The 18,443-nt window shown below is 46.2% G+C and overlaps 1 pseudogene; it reads left to right on the forward strand.

Annotated features, from left to right (window-relative positions):
• Window positions 1-1,131: 1,131 nt before the first annotated feature.
• Window positions 1,132-13,617, forward strand: LOC124966120 (cysteine and histidine-rich domain-containing protein 1-like; annotated as a pseudogene).
• The last annotated feature ends 4,826 nt before the right edge of the window (window positions 13,618-18,443 follow it).

An 18,443-nucleotide genomic window follows, 5' to 3' on the forward strand; every position in this document is an offset into this window, starting at 1 on the left:
GCGGGGCAGGGGGACGTGTAGGCAGTGTCCCTAGGAGTGCAGTGGTGACAGGGTGAGCTGGCCTTGTCCTCATGACGAACTCGGGGAGACTGCAGCCTGTAACTGGAACATTAATTCTAATATCAGTTTCGTATGAGAAGGAACACCCCAATAAAGACAGGTCCACACAGGAGACAATTATGAAGCCTATTGGAAAATCACAGAAGCAATTAACAGGCTGAAACAATTCCCGGATGTAAGGAAAGTGCAGACAGAGTCTCATGATACTGCCCTCCTCCTGAAGGCGACAGACAAGACTGTGAATTATTGCTAAGCACGGTGGGGCCCACCTGTGATCCCACTGACTTGAGAGGTGGGGAGGGGGATGGAAAGGTCAAGGGCAGCCTCAGCAACTCAGTGAGGCCCTAAGCAACCCAGTGAGACCCTGTCTCAAAATACAAAATCAACAGGACCGGGGATGTGGCTCAGTGGTTAAGAGGGCCTGGGTTCAACCCCTACTACAAAATAAAATTAAATACAATAAAAAAGCCCAAATCTGTTTCCCACTTCACTGGTCATTGAACAAAGGCTTATCACGCTGACCAGTTGTTCCCAAGCGTCAGTTACCAGTCTTGCTCAGGTAGGAAGAGCACTGAGACCTGGGGAGCTGTCGGTGACAGAGCATTTCCTAATGATGGAGGGAGAAAGGCCCCCTCGGCAGGTCCTGCAGCGAACCTGAAGTCCCCCCACACTCCTCTTGCCCCGGGGCCCGCGGAGGCAGAGCGTGGGTTTTCTTCTTTCTTTCTGCTTCTCTTCCCTTTTTCCTTCTCTCTCTCTACCTCTCCTTCATTCTCCGAGAGCATGTTTAAAGGCAGAAGGAAAACAGGTGGCAGAGGAAGAACTGCCTGAAGGAGAGACGGCGCCTGTCACCTCCTTAGGACCTGCGTCCAGCACCTCCGTGGGGTGTGCACGTGAGGTCAGTGCCCCCTGGTCACATGCGACGGCAGCCTTTGTCCACCTAGAGCTGAGTGGGAGGCGCTCTCCACACAGGGCACCAAGCCAGGATCTCCTGTGCGGCAGCCAGGATGCAGTTAGTCGCACAGTCTTGCAGTTCCGGGTGTTTGGGCCTTGCTGTAACGGTGGGAAGAGAAGATGGCCCTGCTGGGCTACACTCGGGCCTGCGGACAGCACTTGGATCTCGAGGACAATTCCAGTGTTGCCTGCACATATCACCCAGGTGTTCCTGTCTTTCATGATGCATTAAAGGGTTAGCCTGTTGTCAGAGGAGAACAACTGATTTTTCTGATTTCTTAAGCATTGTGAGCTGCACAAAAGGTAGACATCATAGTGCAAAGCCACCTGAGCCCGTCAAGCCTGAAGTCAAGACGACTGAAAAGAAAGAACTATCTGGGGCTGGGGAGATAGCTCAGTTGGTAAAGTGCTTGCGTTGCAAGCACAGGGCCCTGGGTTTGATCCCCAGCACCGCAAAAAAAAAAAACAAAAAAACTATCTGAATTGAAACCCAAATTTCAGGAGCCCGTAATTTAAGCCCCTAAACCAGGAGAAGCGATAAAAAGGACCAAGGACCAGTATGGAAAATATCTGCCTACCTAAAAGGAGCACTTGATAAACTTAAACGATCATCTGGAAATGAGGACGATAAGAAAGAAGATGACAGCTGGCAGCTGCCCACAATCCATCCCTGCAGCACACTCCTGCCTAGGTCCGGTTGTCTTTTTAGCTTTGGTGTTTTGTTCTCTTTTGGAAGATCCCACCACTCACTGTTTTAAAGGGTCAGCATCATGTTTTGCATTTCTCTGTGCACATCAGTGTGAGGCATGGACTTCCAGAGCAGTGTTTCTGGTCCAGCACAAGTCACTTCCCTGGCAGGCGAAGCTCTCCCTCGCCTCCCCCTGCCTAGGGGACACAATGACTTACTGCCGAGGGGTGCGAAGGCCATCGTGCCCTGAGCTCCACAGCTGTGATGCAGCTCCCGCCCCTGTTCTTCTCCCTGGGATTGGAGTGAAGTCAAGCCTGCTGATGCCACTTTCAAGGCAGGTTCCTCCTTCCTTCCTTCTCCTGGTTCCATTTCCCCTCTCCTGGGGGCTCTCTGTCTCAGGCTGTGCTTCCTGATCTCTGATCCCACCTCTTGGGAAGAACTCCTTCAATCTCACTGGCCTCTGTCACCAATCAACCGTTTCCCCAGGGAACAGCTGCTACAAACCTTCATTCTCTTATCCAGGGCATGGCTTGTGACTTTCCACGCTAAATCCACTGTGGTACCTCTCTTCAGGATTCCACGTAGGAAGGTTCCCATGGAAGAAACTGAGAACAGAGCATCGGATATCACTTGAACATGAAGGATGAGCATGCACATGATTGCACTGAGCTTCTGCACTAGGAGAGCAGACCAAAGCCAAATGGAGCCACTCATGCTGAGGCAAATGGAAGAAATCAGAAGAGGTAGAAAGGATGTCAGGTGCCGTGGCACTTGTTCACGATCCCAGGGGCTCAGGAGGCTGAGGCAGGAGGATGGCAATTTCAAAGCCAGCCTCAGTAACCAGCCTCCAAAAAGAAAAAGAAAGAAAGAAAGGTCTGGGAAGGTGCCTCAGTGGATGAGCCCATCTGGGTTCAATCCCTGTCACCCCTTTGGCCCCAATAGGTAGAAAGATGACATAAATACAGAAAAAAAATTGAATTGTATTTCAGAAGTTCCACGTACATTTCCAGGCCTGCCGCCTTATACACCTGACCCTTTTCCAGGCCTGTTTCTCTAACCTTCCTGAGAAATGTGAAAATGCACCTGTGCACTATGAGTTGTTGCTTCCTTTTGTGGTACCGGGGATGAAACCCTGAGGTGTTTTATCACGGAGCCACATCCCAGCCCTTTTAAAGTTTTATTTTTTATTTTGAGACAGGGTCTCACTGAGTTGCTTAGGGCCTCACTAAGTGCTGAGGCAGGACTCTAGCTCTCCCATAGGCGGCCAGGATAAGGGCCTCGGGGAAGGACAGGAGGGGAGGGGCACATCTCACCCCCCTGAAAGGAGACAGGGGGTCTGAGAGACAGCCTGTGACTCCTGCTCCCTGCCAGCCTTCACCACATGCCCTCTCCTGACCTGGAAACCTGCTCTGTTCCTCACAGCTGTGACCCCCTCAGCCCTTCCTTAGTCACCCTGTCCTTACCCCTAGCAACCGCCAACCACAGGCAGACCCTTGGAGGAAGAGCTTCCTCCTTCTAATGGACACAGCAAACCCACCAGGAGAGCCTGGGCCTCTTGATTATGTAAAGAAGGGACTGAAATGTGCACTTTTGACGGGCTCAGGAAGCTCCTGGCAGGAAGAGCTTGACTGGTCCATGCTGGCCTCCCTCAGCCCACCAGCCCCATGCTGAACCCCAGACACTGTTGGCATCCCCCTCCTGGGGCCTCTCCCTCGGGAGATCGGCTTCTTTCTCTTACTCTGATAAATCCTGTTACTTTGCTCTCACCCTTGTGTCCTTGGATTTCATTCCTCCAATTGGAAAGATAGAAAACCCAGCTGCCTGACTCCAGGTTACACTGAGGCTGACCTTGAGCTTGGGATCCTCCTGTCTCAGCCTCCCTACTTGCAGGAATTTCAGGCCTGCACCACCACGCCTAGACTACGTACTATTAACTAGCCCCTCAATGAATAGATTAAGAAAGAGCGGTACCACCTCTGGAGAAACCTATAATTTAGCACACTCTCTTATAGATAAGATGATGAAGACCACACCATCCTAGGGACCTGGAGATTAACCAGACAACTGGAGCCTCTCTTGAGGTCACAGTGCTGTGGAAATAACAAGACGGCACCTGAAAAGTAGGAGAAACCAAGCTTTATTTTACACCTTGGGCCCAGAGATTAGCATTTCAATATTCTGAGCCCGGATCCACAGTTTCTCACCATATTTAGAGGTTTGATCCATCCTGTCATTGGGGCTTTTTCCTCTGCAGGCCTTGTGCAGGGTCTCTAACATAAAGCTTGCTCCCAGAACAGATAAGAAGAGAGCTCTTCCCACATACGTCTGCTATACCTCAGGAGGCCTTAGTCCGACCCTTAGGGCAGTCGTTGACAATGCAGATGGTGCGGACCCGTGGTTAATTAGGCTTCCTGGAGAATAAGGGAGGAGAGGGGAACTGACCCCTTCCCCAGGCACTGGCCTCTTTTGTAATGCTTTTGTAATTTCATTTCATAACCAGGTCTGGTTTTGCCATCACATTTACCCCTGGCCCCTTTGATGCCCTTTTAAGCCTTCCTAAGGGCATCCCCTCTGTCCATGTCCTCCACGTCAATCCACTGGTAACTCTGGAGGACCATTTGGAATTTCATGGCCTGTAGGCAGGAGGAGACAAATCAGGTCAGTATGTTAAGGATGCAGGTACCAAACAGAAGTGCCAGCGGGTGTATGACAGTCACATAGACCAATGCGGAAAATAAGAGTAGTCCATTTTTCCCAGGTAGCAGTCGGTTCCTCAAGCTGCTGCTGTGCATAGAGTAGTGAGCTTCCGGAGTGGCTGAAGCAGGGCTGTTCTCCTTATGGCTCTCAGGGTGCAGCTTGTTGATTGTGGATGGTCCACTTGCCAGGTGCAGTTGGATCAAGAATGCACTCCCAACCACCAGGGACCACTTTTACCCTGCTGGGAAGAATCTGAGGGGCCACCTGGTCTATCTGTACTGGATTAGGGCTGGATGAAAAGATGGTGAAAGGATCTTCACCATCCAAAGAAGGTGGAGGAAATGTACTTGATTTTATTATCATTTTTTTTTTGAAAAGCAATTAGCATCTCTTGTTTAAAGGGGTGAGCCTGATGCTTTATAATTTTACATTTTTTTAATATACCTCTTATAACGAGAGGATCTCACAAGGGGAGAATCCTTCTTGCCTAATAGGGTTTGGCCTAATTATTAACAGAGCAACTGGCAACACCTGGTCCAGTGTACCTAGGTTTCCTGATAGAGTTAGGTGTAAATTCCTGGTGATCTCTAACCCCTTTGCTATCAGTTGTGCCACCTGAGATATGGATGTTGGCCCTTGAGTGGTTGTGCTTTGGAACTCCCCTGCCACGTGTTCAAGACCAACTTAATGCAAACTGACCTTGTCCCTATCCGCGGTTAAGAAGCAGCTGAAATTCCTAGGGGATCACTCTCGGGAACTTGTGAGAAGCCTCTTAGCTTTGCCATCTTCTAGGATAGGTCAAGGTCTTGCTGATCACATATGGCTTCCTTTGGAAGCATCATTTTCCTTTCCAGTGACGCTCTTTGTTGCAGAATGTGCACTGGCTGACTTCCTTTTACCTAGGGTCCCATTCATCTCTCTGATGGGGAGGTCATATGGCCCAGAGTTGTAAAGCCTTATTGAGTTCCTGTTGTTCCCTGGGGTGAGATGACCTCAGAGGGCAGGAGCCAAATATTGGCTATTATCCTTGGCCCTTTTTATCTTTAATCTCTAAGTTTTGGTTTTAATCATCCAGCAGGCCAGTTTTACCAGTCTTAAAGTAGGAGTATTGGGCTTTAACTTTAATGTGTATAATTTAATAGTTCTTTGCCCTTTCCATTTATGGGGTCAGTATTATACTGGAAGTCAGTCTTGTATTTTGTCTAGCCTATAGCTGATGTCTCATTATTTCAAATTAACTCTGGTTATTATATTAGAAGTTGTGCTTCTGTAAAGCACTAACAGATAACAGTCATCAAGTTTAAAAGGAAATATAAAATGAAATTAACAAGAGTAAAAGCATATTTAATCTGTATTATATCTATGAACCAAAAAACAACTTTGTAATCCTCAACTTTTACTTGGCTATATATTATATTTTATCTTTATTTTAAGATCAAAGTAATCCTTATAACAAAAACCTATCTTTTGAACTTCATTTTAAATGAACTGGAGTGGTTTTCCTAACATGGAATAAGGTGAGAGGCTGAGTTTTTACTGGGGTGCGATGTCCTCTTGACAACACTTAGTTATATCTGAAATGGATATTTACTTCTTTTTCAAACATTTTATGAAATCTTCATGACCTTTAAACAGGTTAGGCTCTTCTTTTCATCTCTCAAAAATGCATTTAAATTTCAATTTCAGCTTGAAGAGTAACACAAAATTGTATATATAGCTTATTGACAATAGGTTACTTTATCCAGCTCTAAAACATCAAATGACATGAGTACATACCTACCAAATTTGTTATTTTTATACAAATCTGAGATTTTGCTACAGATAATTTTAATTTGGAGAACACCAACTTGTCAAAGTCCTCTCCTAACTTTTACATTTAACTTTTAAAATACAATTTAGAATCTGCAGTGTATGTTAACAACAATCACAGGTCTGCATGGCTTAATAAAAAATCAAAGAATAACCTTAAATCTCATACATTTAGGAAACAGTGTATTAACAGTGTAAGAAATTGGCTTAGTCAAACAAAGTAAAAGATAAAGATAGATCTTCAAATGACAGCATGGCCTTTCTATGGCCACATACAAAAGAGAGCACTTATTGGTTATCTTGCCAGGAAACTTACATAAACTTTCATTTTATAAACTTTTTCCGTGTTGATGGACCTTTATTTTATTTATTTATTTAAATGTGGTGCTGATTTATCTTAAAACCATACTCATCTTTGTAATTAAAGTTTCAGGATATGAGTGTGCCCTTCTGAATAGTTTATTTACTGTCCCCTAAATACAGGAATTGATCACTGTGTTTACTTGCTATTCTACCTATTCCATTGTACCATCGGTCTATAAGATGTTAATGGATTTTACTGAGTATGTTTGAAGTATTACAAAAGGCAGCTTGCTTTTTAATCTTTGCATCTTCTGGAGCTTTGAAGAGGAAATTTTATTCCTTGTAAAAAGGAACTGTTTTAAGAGGTGGGAACTCTGCACCTGTGTATATGTATATTTTTTAGCAATAAAGCAGCATAGGCTGAGAATGCACTGAAAAAAAATATGGTGCTGAGTATGGAACCCAGTGCCTCACACATGCTAAGCAACCATTGAGCCATAACCCCAGCCCCTCATTTTATACACTTTTACAGAACACTTAGACAAGCCCTAGACTGATAAAGTTTTCAGATACACACATATACCTAGTCACATATCTTGGGGGCCACCCATATCATTATAACCTAAATAACAGCTCTTGGTTTAATCAGTTACCAAGTAATCATTTAAGACTTTAAAACAGATTTCCCTAAGTAATAAAACCTAACAAATACAAATACAAGAAAATTATCTTGATAGATAAGAGCAAACCAATATTTTAGATTGTTTCATATCAGCATATTGAAGTTCAAATAACTGATTGTGCTAATTCAGGCCAATTTAATCACAAACACAAACTTTTTGAGTCTCACCTTCCACAGACCTTCTGCAACTTACTTCAACATTTACAATGGGCTTGCATCCTTAGTTTTGTCCTCCCATCTTGGACTTTAGCACAAGAATATTACTTTACCAGAAAAAATACTTTCTCATTCAGGAATGTTTCTTTTACCTTTTAATTTTCCAAACTAAACTCTGTTTCCATACGTATTACTTTTTTAAAATCTATTTTTAGTTTCAGACCCATTTTAAAATTTATATTTTGAAACAATCCTTATGCAAGTTATGTATTTAATGTACATAACAAATTTTATCCCAGGAGAGGGGTCAGACAATCTAGTACGTACAGAAAACTCTCTTAATCCTTTTCTCCCAGGTTGCAGTCAAAGGGTTGGAGCACAGGATATTTTGGAGCCTGATCTGTCTCCCTTATCTTCATGATAATGTCATCAATTTTGAGTTCTCCACTGTCAATTGTACCCTGAGGCTCCTTTTGGGACTTTCTTTTCTACTAGGCATATTGATAGGCAATAGAGGAGACCCTTTCCATCTTTCTCCTAAGGCTTCCTGGAAGATCCCTTTGCAGAATCTGCTTAGAAAACACATGTTGGTCTTAGTGCCTGTCTTTATCTTTTCTGGTTCCATGACTTACTCTGCCAGTCTCCCCAGGCATGGGATGGGATCCTCTTAGAGCAAGGACTGCTTTGCCCTAGTGAGAGTTGTCCCCTGTCCCAGTGGGGAGATTATTCCTGTCCCCAGGTCATAAATGAACAGTGCTGAAACCTAGTGCCACACCCTTTGTGGTCAGCAGCTTCCATCCCCCAGGGCAAATTGGGGCTGGAAGGCAGGGGAGAGGCCAGGTTCTCTGGTCCTTCCTTTTATAGTCCAGGAAGCTTTTCTGCCATTTTTTTCTTCTCGGTTTAGGGCTGGTGTCCTTGACCAGGTGAGATGATCTGTGGCTGCCTGAGCCAGGCTGAGAGAGGATACTTGGGGTGTCAGCACTGGGATTAAAAGACTTAAATCTCTTCTTCTTCTTCTTCCTCCTCCTCCTCCTCCTCCTCCTCCTCCTCTTCTTCTTCTTCTTCTTCTTCTTCTTCAACCTCTTTCTGTTGGTGTCCTGCTAACCTTGCACACCAGGGGCAGTGCCTTTGGACACCTTTAACTTAGTGCTGACTCTTCAGATTCCTTATCATGCAACTGCCTAAATGCCTGGACATACAGAATCTCTTTCACGTTTTTTACCCCTGACAGACCAACTTCAACTGTAAGACTGTATAAACCATTTAAAGGCAGATTATGACCGTGATCCATGTTTCTGTGAAACAAGCCCATCCCTCTAGGTCACCCATTCAGCCAAGATTGTTTTACGAGACTACTGGTAAGATCAGTGTAATATGGCTCATCTCCTGAAGGTCCAGTGACAGATAGGGAAAACAGAGGAACAGGAAAGACTCATGAAAACCAGGGCTTTGGACATGTACATTTTCCCTGAGCTTGGACAGTGCAGGCCGGCAGGTGGGAGGAGGAGTGGGCGCCTCTGCAGCCGCTCGGAACTGTTCTCTTTTTTTCCTTCTTGCTGGCCTCATTCCCAGAGTCAGAAGTCTGGGAGTTTTGCCTTGAGAGGGCCGAAAGTTTGAGTCAGAACATGAAGGATTCTTAAGACCAAATGAAACAACAGTATTTTATCATCCTTTGAGGGTTTTTTTTTCCTTCTTTTAATCCTTGTATGTAGAACATTCATGAAAGTAGAATTTTAACCCTTAATCATCTTGTTTTTAATGAAGACCAGGAACAAAACAATCTTAAACTTTCCATCGACCAACAATACAAAAACAACATATTTATGATCTTTGTCCCATTATGTTCAAACTGATTTGCCCATTTTCAACTTAGGTTACCCGTGAAAACCAAGTTTAGTTAACATCGGAAGGCATCCTCTTTGGAAGGAAAATCCTAGAATCAATGGACGTTAATTATACTGTAAACAATTTATACAAAAGAACACCCTTCATCGTCTGATCACCTGGGAGAAGAAACGTGTGGGTGAATGATTTTAGAGATATCTTTATTTTTATCTCTAATCATTTCAAGTTGAATGAGCTTAATTTTTCAGTGTATTTGAGAATTAACCCTTGAACATTTGGCCTCTGAATAAAGACATCACACAGAAAAGCAGAGGGCAATAAATTTCAGTTAGATAAAACAACATGAATTGGTTCAGGAGAAAAGATGAATTCATCATAAAACAAATGTGACTTCAGAAAAAGACAAGTACTGAAAAATGACACGGCTGGAATTACACATGAAACAACTTTCACAGTGTTTCTCACACACTCCCACACTCAGGAATTGGAAACCACTGTCTCCCCCTTTTGGAGCTCCCCATGCTTAAGAGTCCCCTGATGGAGTCCCCGAGACCTGTGGCCCCTCTGCAGGCGGCCATGGGAGGTCACGACTCTGTCCCCCCTTCACGGCAACACAGACCTTTAGGAGTTAAAGCACTTCCTCCCGGCCCTGTTCCTTCGGGGTTCCCTGCACTGTCAGCGCCCTCAGTGTGGCCATCCGGCTCCCCTTCTGTCCTCGCAGGCAGGCCTGTCCACGGTCCTGTGTCCTGGACCTCACCTCTTCCAGTAGCCTACACGTCCCCGTCTCCAGGGGTTCCAGGGCACCAGCAGCCACTCTGGAGCCACAGGTCCAGCAAGCAAAGAAGATCGTGGAATTCAGGGGCGGCACCTTCCTCTTGGTCTGAGGGGCAGCGTGGATTCCTCTGTGGACACTGTCTACACTGGTGGCCCCAAACCAGCACGGTGGTGGTTTCCCCGCCAATGTATCAAAAATGATGTGGGAGGTGACAAGAAAACACTCAGAAAGTAGGAGAAACCAAGCTTTATTTTACACAGGGTGGGGGGCCCAGAGGAGAGTAGCACTCCCTGATCCACAGTTTCTCACAGTATTTATAGGGTATTTGCCGCCATTGGACGCTTCCTCTCATGGGGCTTTTCCCTCTCTCTTTTTTTAAAGCAAATTCCTCATCGATGCGGCTGAGGGCCTGTGCGGGGTCTCTAACTTGAAGCACGCTCACAGAACAGAGGAGAAGTGACAGCTCTGTCCAGACATCTGCTGCGTTTCAGGAGCGAGGAGGCAGACTCTTAGGACTGTTATTGACAATGCAGGAGGTCGGGACCCAGGGTCAAGTAGGCCTCCGGGAGAAAGGCTCAGGGAGGGAGGGGAAGTGACCCCTTCCCCAGGCACTGGACTCTCACCGTAACGCCTCTGTAACTGTACTCCACAACCAGGTCTGCTATACCATCACAGTACCAAAACCTCAGCATAGGGCAGGTAAGGGGCACGCGCCTCAAACCCCAGCAACTCAGGAGGCTGAGGCAGGAGGATAGCAAGTTCCAGGCCAGCCTCAGCACCTTAGTGACAACCTGTCTCAAAATAAAAATAAACGAAAAATGTCGGTGTGGTGCTTGACCTCTGCCTCTCCATCACATCCTTCTTAGGACGAATAGGAGAGCCCTACAGTCCATCCTTCATAAAAGAACCAGGAATCAACCGCTTCTCCTCACCCGTGGCCGGTTCCTTTGTGTTTTCTTCTGGGTCCTGAGGATTCAACCCCGGAGCACCTAACACTGAGCCACATCCCCAGCCCCGGTTCTTTTTCATTTGGACACAGGGTCCCACTGAATTGCTTCGGGCCTCTCTGAGTTGCTGAGGCTGGCTTTGAACTTGTGATCCTCCTGCCTTGCCTACAGAATGGTCTGCTGTTTAGACTGCTCTATGGTTTCTACTGAGTGTCTCACTTCTAGTAGATGCTCAAAAACTCACATGAGAAATGAATGGTGTTCCTATAACTTCCTTCTGGATTATCAGGGAGCATTTCTCAGAAATCACGTCAGGTGAGCAATGAAGTGTGTTTGCACAGTGCGTTTCCTCCGAATCTGTTGACGGTTCTATGATTAGAAGTGAAAGTGAATCCAAGAGAGATTTCCAGCTGGGTTGAGAAGTTCAGTCAGTTAACAAGGAAGGGAAGTTCTGGCGGGGCAGGGGGACGCGTAAGCAGTGTCCCTAGGAGTGCAGTGGTGACAGGGTGAGCTGACCTTGTCCTCATGACGAACTCGGGGAGACTGCAGCCTGTAACTGGAACATTAATTCTAATATCAGTTTCGTATGAGAAGGGACACCCCAATAAAGACAGGTCCACAGAGGAGACGATCATGAAGCCTATTGGAAGAGGCCAGATCACAGAAGCAATTAACAGGCCAGTCGCTGAAACAATTCCCCGGATGTAAGGAAAGTGCAGACACAGAGTCTCATGATACTGCCCTCCTCCTGAAGGCGACAGACAAGACTATGAATTATTGCTAGGCACGGTGGGGCCCACCTGTGGTCCCACTGACTTGAGAGGTGGGGAGGGGGATGGAAAGGTCAAGGGCAGCCTCAGCAACTCAGTGAGGCCCTAAGCAGCCCAGTGAGACCCTGTCTCAAAACACAAAACCAACAGGACCGGGGATGTGGCTCAGTGGTTAAGAGGGCCTGGGTGCAACCCCTACTACAAAATAAAATTAAATAAACTAAAAAAGCCCAGAATCTGTTTCCCACTTCACTGGCCATTGAACAAAGGCTTGTCACGCTGACCAGTTGTTCCCAAGCGTCATTTACCGGTCTTCCTCAGGTGGGAAGAGCACTGAGATCTGGGGAGCTGTCGGTGACAGAGCATTTCCTAATGATGGAGGGAGAACAGGCCCCCGCGGCAGGTCCTGCAGTGACCCTGAAGTCCCCCCCACTCCTCTTGCCCCGGTGCCTGCGGAGCCAGAGCGTGGGTTTTCTTCTTTCTTTCTGCTTCTCTTCCCTTTTCCCTTCTTTCTCTTTACCTCTCCTTCATTCTCCAAGAGCATGTTTAAAGGCAGAAGGAAAACAGGTGGCAGAGGAAGAACTGTCTAAAGGAGAGACGGCGCCTGTCACCTCCTCAGGACCTGCGTCCAGCACCCTCCGTGGGGTGTGCACGTGAGGTCAGTGCCCCCTGGTCACATGCGACGGCAGCCTTTGTCCACCTAGAGCTGAGTGGGAGGCGCTCTCCACACAGGGCACCAAGCCAGGATCTCCTGTGCGGCAGCCAGGATGCAGTTAGTCGCACAGTCTTGCAGTTCCGGGTGTTTGGGACTTGCTGTAACGGTGGGAAGAGAAGATGGCCCTGCTGGGCTACACTCGGGCCTGCGGACAGCACTTGGATCTCGAGGACAATTCCAGTGTTGCCTGCACATATCACCCAGGTGTTCCTGTCTTTCATGATGCATTACAGGGTTAGCCTGTTGTCAGAGGAGAACAACTGATTTTTCTGATTTCTTAAGCATTGTGAGCTGCACAAAAGGTAGACATCATAGTGCAAAGCCACCTGAGCCCGTCAAGCCTGAAGTCAAGACGACTGAAAAGAAAGAACTATCTGGGGCTGGGGAGATAGCTCAGTTGGTAAAGTGCTTGCGTTGCAAGCACAGGGCCCTGGGTTTGATCCCCGGCACCGCAAAAAAAAAAAAAAAAAAAAAAAAAAAAAAAAACTATCTGAATTGAAACCCAAATTTCAGGAGCCCATAATTCAAGCCCCTAAACCAGGAGAAGCGATCAAAAGGACCAAGGACCAGTATGGAAAATATCTGCCTACCTAAAAGGAGCACTTGATAAACTTAAACAATCATCTGGAAATGAGGACGATAAGAAAGAAGATGACAGTGATGAAATTAAGATTGGGACGTCATGTGAAAAGGGAGGGTGTACAAAGACATATCAGGGTCCCCAGAGTCTAGAAGAAGCCTGTGTCTGTCATTCTGGAGGCCCTGTTTTCCATGAGGAGATGAAGTATTGGAGCTGTTGTAGAAGGAAAACCTGTGACTTTAATACCTTCTTAGCACAAGAAGGCTGTACAACAGGGAAACGCGGGCACTAAAAAGGATGCTGGGGAGAAAGTTGTTCCGTGTAGACCTGAGCGGCATCAGACGGGGGTGAAGTCACCATTTCAGTATATGCTAAAATTCACCTCCAGAACTCAGGGGAGTAGAGACCAAGAGTACGTTGTTCAATGTGCCCATCATATTTGAAGGAGAGAAGGAAGTCCATCAAAATGTGAAATTATGGGGTGTGTCGGATGTAAAACTGAGCTGCATAGCTATGACTGCAACAAAGATTGGGATCACCGTGGGAAAAGCTGAACCTGTGCAGCGGGCAAGCCTCGAACTACCTACAACCAAAAAGCAGGAAAAGCAAAAAGAGCAAAAAGAAGATATTAGAGACTGAGGCGGGAGGGCAGTGCCTATTTCAGAACTCTGCACGTGTGGTGGCTTGCTGCCCTAACTTTTTGTTGTTGAATCAGGCATTTCAGGGTCACAGTAGGTTTTTGTTTTTAAAAGCCAATGTCCATTTATCTTTTTGGGTTCCCTAAGATTGATTATTCCTATTTCCTCACTGGAAGAATCATACTTGTGTCCCTTACTTGAAGAAGCTGGAAAACAGCTCGTAAGTGTAATGGCAGTATTTCTGAGTGTATTACACATAAATAATAAGGGACATTTGTTTTTTATATTTCTACCATCCCATAATTATTAAAGCAAGATGAAAATGTCAAATTTTTAATCAGTTTTTTTTTTCTTTATGAACTTTTTGTTCCTATAATACTTGAAAAACTTCAAGGAAGATGTGAAGTTCTGCCTTTCTTTTTTTTTTTTTCTTCCATGTGGGACAGTTACTTTTACTACGAGGATCGATTCTGAGGTGATATACCAGGTTAAGGGGAATATGTGCATTGACCAACAAGTTAGAATTCATTCACAGTTAGTTTAATTTTAAAATTACATCATTACCTATGTTACTTTCAAAATGGTAGGACCTAAGAGTACAGGACACAAGCCTAGAGAGCTATCAATTGGGTTAAAATCCACCATTTTATAAGTTTAAGCAATAATGTCAATCTTTTTCCTGATTCAAGGTCTTTGTATGCTGTTATGACTAAATGGGCCTGATTTTCAGTCTAAACTCTGAAAACCTTCAGTTACCTATATAATCATCTCTATCTGACCTTGCTGATGGAAACATATGTATAAAAATGTATCTAAAAGTTTGTGTGATTACAACAGAGTATAAGAAAACTAAATATATAAACTTAGTTTTATACCAACTATCACGTTAAATAATATAGCTTAATTCTTTAAAAAAAAAAAAAAAAAAAAAAAAAGCCAGGACATTTCTTTTTCTTTTCATGTCAAGCTGTGGAAGATCAGTCTCCCAAGTCCCCGAAACTGCCAGTGCCCAAAGATTAAAACCCCAACTGTAAAAAGCTGAAGCCCAAATCTCAAAAACTGCAGTTCCCAGGGGCGGTGGGGCGGGCGAGGGCAGGGCCGGGGCAGCGGAGACCAGGTGAAAGGGGCAGAAAGCGAATTCTGGGGAAAGGAGGGGCCGGGCACCTGTCCAAGGTGAGCACTTCCGTTTACAATGGCAGCCCTTGTCTGCACTGGTGGTCCTTCCAGGTGATAAGATAGCAGCAGCTTGTAATAGATTAACGCCAATGTGTCTCAAGAAGCTCTCCAAGTTACCGACCTGTCGAGGAAAATCCTGGGAATGTTGGAATGAGAACACTCACTCCACAGCCTTGGAGCTCAGTGACAGTATAGTCTCCGTGCAGGCTGGGGTCTGTGCGGGAGCGCACGAGCACTGGACTTCTGTGTGCCCGCAACAACATAGAAACCAGGCACAGAAGGTGGAAGAATGGACAGGAGATGCTCGTGTTGGTGCGCATAATCGGTGAAATGGAAAGAAGCAAAGTGACTCTCTTTTGTTCTGACCTGACTCCATTGTCGCTTGCTTGTGATGTTTTCCTTTCAGCCTCCTGAAGCTGTATCTCTGCTGACAGTACAAGGGGATCTTCCCACATCCCTGGCTGTGGTCCTGATGTATAACAAAATGACTCTGAGATGTGCCATCGAAACTATTTTCCCATGTCATGGAAATATGTCTCAACAGCGTCTTTTCTGACCTACATGTGCTCAAGTGTCCTTGTGGCCTTGGTGGATTTGGCCTTTATCAACTCTGTACTTCCCAAATTCAGGTGCTGGTGTTCTTTGAGGCTTAGCCTCGCCTGGCATGCTCATTAAATAAAACTTTCTTCCCTTTCAAATGGCTCAGTATGTGTGGTGGTTTGTAATTCTTGTGCTCCAGAACAATTAGATCATAGAAGAATCTCAAAATGAGCGGCACCGTGACGACATGAAGGCAAACGTATTGTCCTAGGAGAGCCGTGCCCTCAAGGGAAAAAAACAAAAACAAAAACAAAAAACACCAGTTGCAGAGTACACACCTGTAATCCCAGGGACTCCTGAGGCTGAGGCAGGAGGATGGCAATTTCAAAGCCAGCCTCAGCAACCAGCCTCCAAAAAGAAAAAGAAAGAAAGAAAGGTCTGGGAAGGTGCCTCAGTGGATGAGCCCATCTGGGTTCAATCCCTGTCACCCCTTTGGCCCCAATAGGTAGAAAGATGACATAAATACAGAAAAAAAATTGAATTGTATTTCAGAAGTTCCACGTACATTTCCAGGCCTGCCGCCTTATACACCTGACCCTTTTCCAGGCCTGTTTCTCTAACCTTCCTGAGAAATGTGAAAATCCACCTGTGCACTATGAGTTGTTGCTTCCTTTTGTGGTACCGGGGATGAAACCCTGAGGTGTTTTATCACGGAGCTCCATTCCAGCCCTTTTAAAGTTTTATTTTTTATTTTGAGACAGGGTCTCACTGAGTTGCTTAGGGCCTCACTAAGTGCTGAGGCAGGACTCTAGCTCTCCCATAGGCGGCCAGGATAAGGGCCTCGGGGAAGGACAGGAGGGGAGGGGCACATCTCACCCCCCTGAAAGGAGACAGGGGGTCTGAGAGACAGCCTGTGACTCCTGCTCCCTGCCAGCCTTCACCACATGCCCTCTCCTGACCTGGAAACCTGCTCTGTTCCTCACAGCTGTGACCCCCTCAGCCCTTCCTTAGTCACCCTGTCCTTACCCCTAGCAACTGCCAACCACAGGCAGACCCTTGGAGGAAGAGCTTCCTCCTTCTAATGGACACAGCAAACCCACCAGGAGAGCCTGGGCCTCTTGATTATGTAAAGAAGGGACTGAAATGTGCCCTTTTGACGGGCTCAGGAAGCTCCTGGCAGGAAGAGCTTGACTGGTCCATGCTGGCCTCCCTCAGCCCACCAGCCCCATGCTGGACCCCAGACACCGTTGGCATCCCCCTCCTGGGGCCTCTCCCTCGGGAGATGGGCTTCTTTCTCTTACTCTGATAAATCCTGTTACTTTGCTCTCACCCTTGTGTCCTTGGATTTCATTCCTCCAATTGGAAAGATAGAAAACCCAGCTGCCTGACTCCAGGTTACACTGAGGCTGACCTTGAGCTTGGGATCCTCCTGTCTCAGCCTCCCTACTTGCAGGAATCTCAGGCCTGCACCACCACGCCTAGACTACGTACTATTAACTAGCCCCTCAATGAATAGATTAAGAAAGAGCGGTACCTCCTCTGGAGAAACCTATAATTTAGCACACTCTCTTATAGATAAGATGATGAAGACCACACCATCCTAGGGACCTGGAGGTTAACCGGACAACTGGAGCCTCTCTTGAGGTCACAGTGCTGTGGAAATAACAAGACGGCACCTGAAAAGTAGGAGAAACCAAGCTTTATTTTACACCTTGGGCCCAGAGATTAGCATTTCAATATTCTGAGCCCGGATCCACAGTTTCTCACCATATTTAGAGGTTTGATCCATCCTGTCATTGGGGCTTTTTCCTCTGCAGGCCTTGTGCAGGGTCTCTAACATAAAGCTTGCTCCCAGAACAGATAAGAAGAGAGCTCTTCCCACATACGTCTCTTATACCTCAGGAGGCCTTAGTCCGACTCTTAGGGCAGTCGTTGACAATGCAGATGGTGGGGACCCGTGGTTAATTAGGCTTCCTGGAGAATAAGGGAGGAGAGGGGAACTGACCCCTTCCCCAGGCACTGGCCTCTTACCATAATGCTTTTGTAATTTCATTTCATAACCAGGTCTGGTTTTGCCATCACATTTACCCCTGGCCCCTTTGATGCCCTTTTAAGCCCTCCTAAGGGCATCCCCTCTGTCCATGTCCTCCACGTCAATCCACTGGTAACTCTGGAGGACCATTTGGAATTTCATGGCCTGTAGGCAGGAGGAGACAAATCAGGTCAGTATGTTAAGGATGCAGGTACCAAACAGAAGTGCCAGTGGGTGTATGACAGTCACATAGACCAATGCGGAAAATAAGAGTAGTCCATTTTTCCCAGGTAGCAGTCGGTTCCTCAAGCTGCTGCCGTGCATAGAGTAGTGAGCTTCCGGAGTGGCTGAAGCAGGGCTGTTCTCCTTATGGCTCTCAGGGTGCAGCTTGTTGATTGTGGATGGTCCACTTGCCAGGTGCAGTTGGATCAAGAATGCACTCCCAACCACCAGGGGCCACTTTTACCCTGCTGGGAAGAATCTGAGGGGCCACCTGGTCTATCTGTACTGGATTAGGGCTGGATGAAAAGATGGTGAAAGGATCTTCACCATCCAAAGAAGGTGGAGGAAATGTACTTGATTTTATTATCATTTTTTTTTGAAAAGCAATTAGCATCTCTTGTTTAAAGGGGTGAGCCTGATGCTTTATAATTTTACATTTTTTTAATATACCTCTTATAACGAGAGGATCTCACAAGGGGAGAATCCTTCTTGCCTAATAGGGTTTGGCCTAATTATTAACAGAGCAACTGGCAACACCTGGTCCAGTGTACCTAGGTTTCCTGATAGAGTTAGGTGTAAATTCCTGGTGATCTCTAACCCCTTTGCTATCAGTTGTGCCACCTGAGATATGGATGTTGGCCCTTGAGTGGTTGTGCTTTGGAACTCCCCTGCCACGTGTTCAAGACCAACTTAATGCAAACTGACCTTGTCCCTATCCGCGGTTAAGAAGCAGCTGAAATTCCTAGGGGATCACTCTCGGGAACTTGTGAGAAGCCTCTTAGCTTTGCCATCTTCTAGGATAGGTCAAGGTCTTGCTGATCACATATGGCTTCCTTTGGAAGCATCATTTTCCTTTC

This window comes from Sciurus carolinensis, chromosome 16, assembly GCF_902686445.1.
Source record: "Sciurus carolinensis chromosome 16, mSciCar1.2, whole genome shotgun sequence".
NCBI lineage: Eukaryota > Metazoa > Chordata > Mammalia > Rodentia > Sciuridae > Sciurus > Sciurus carolinensis.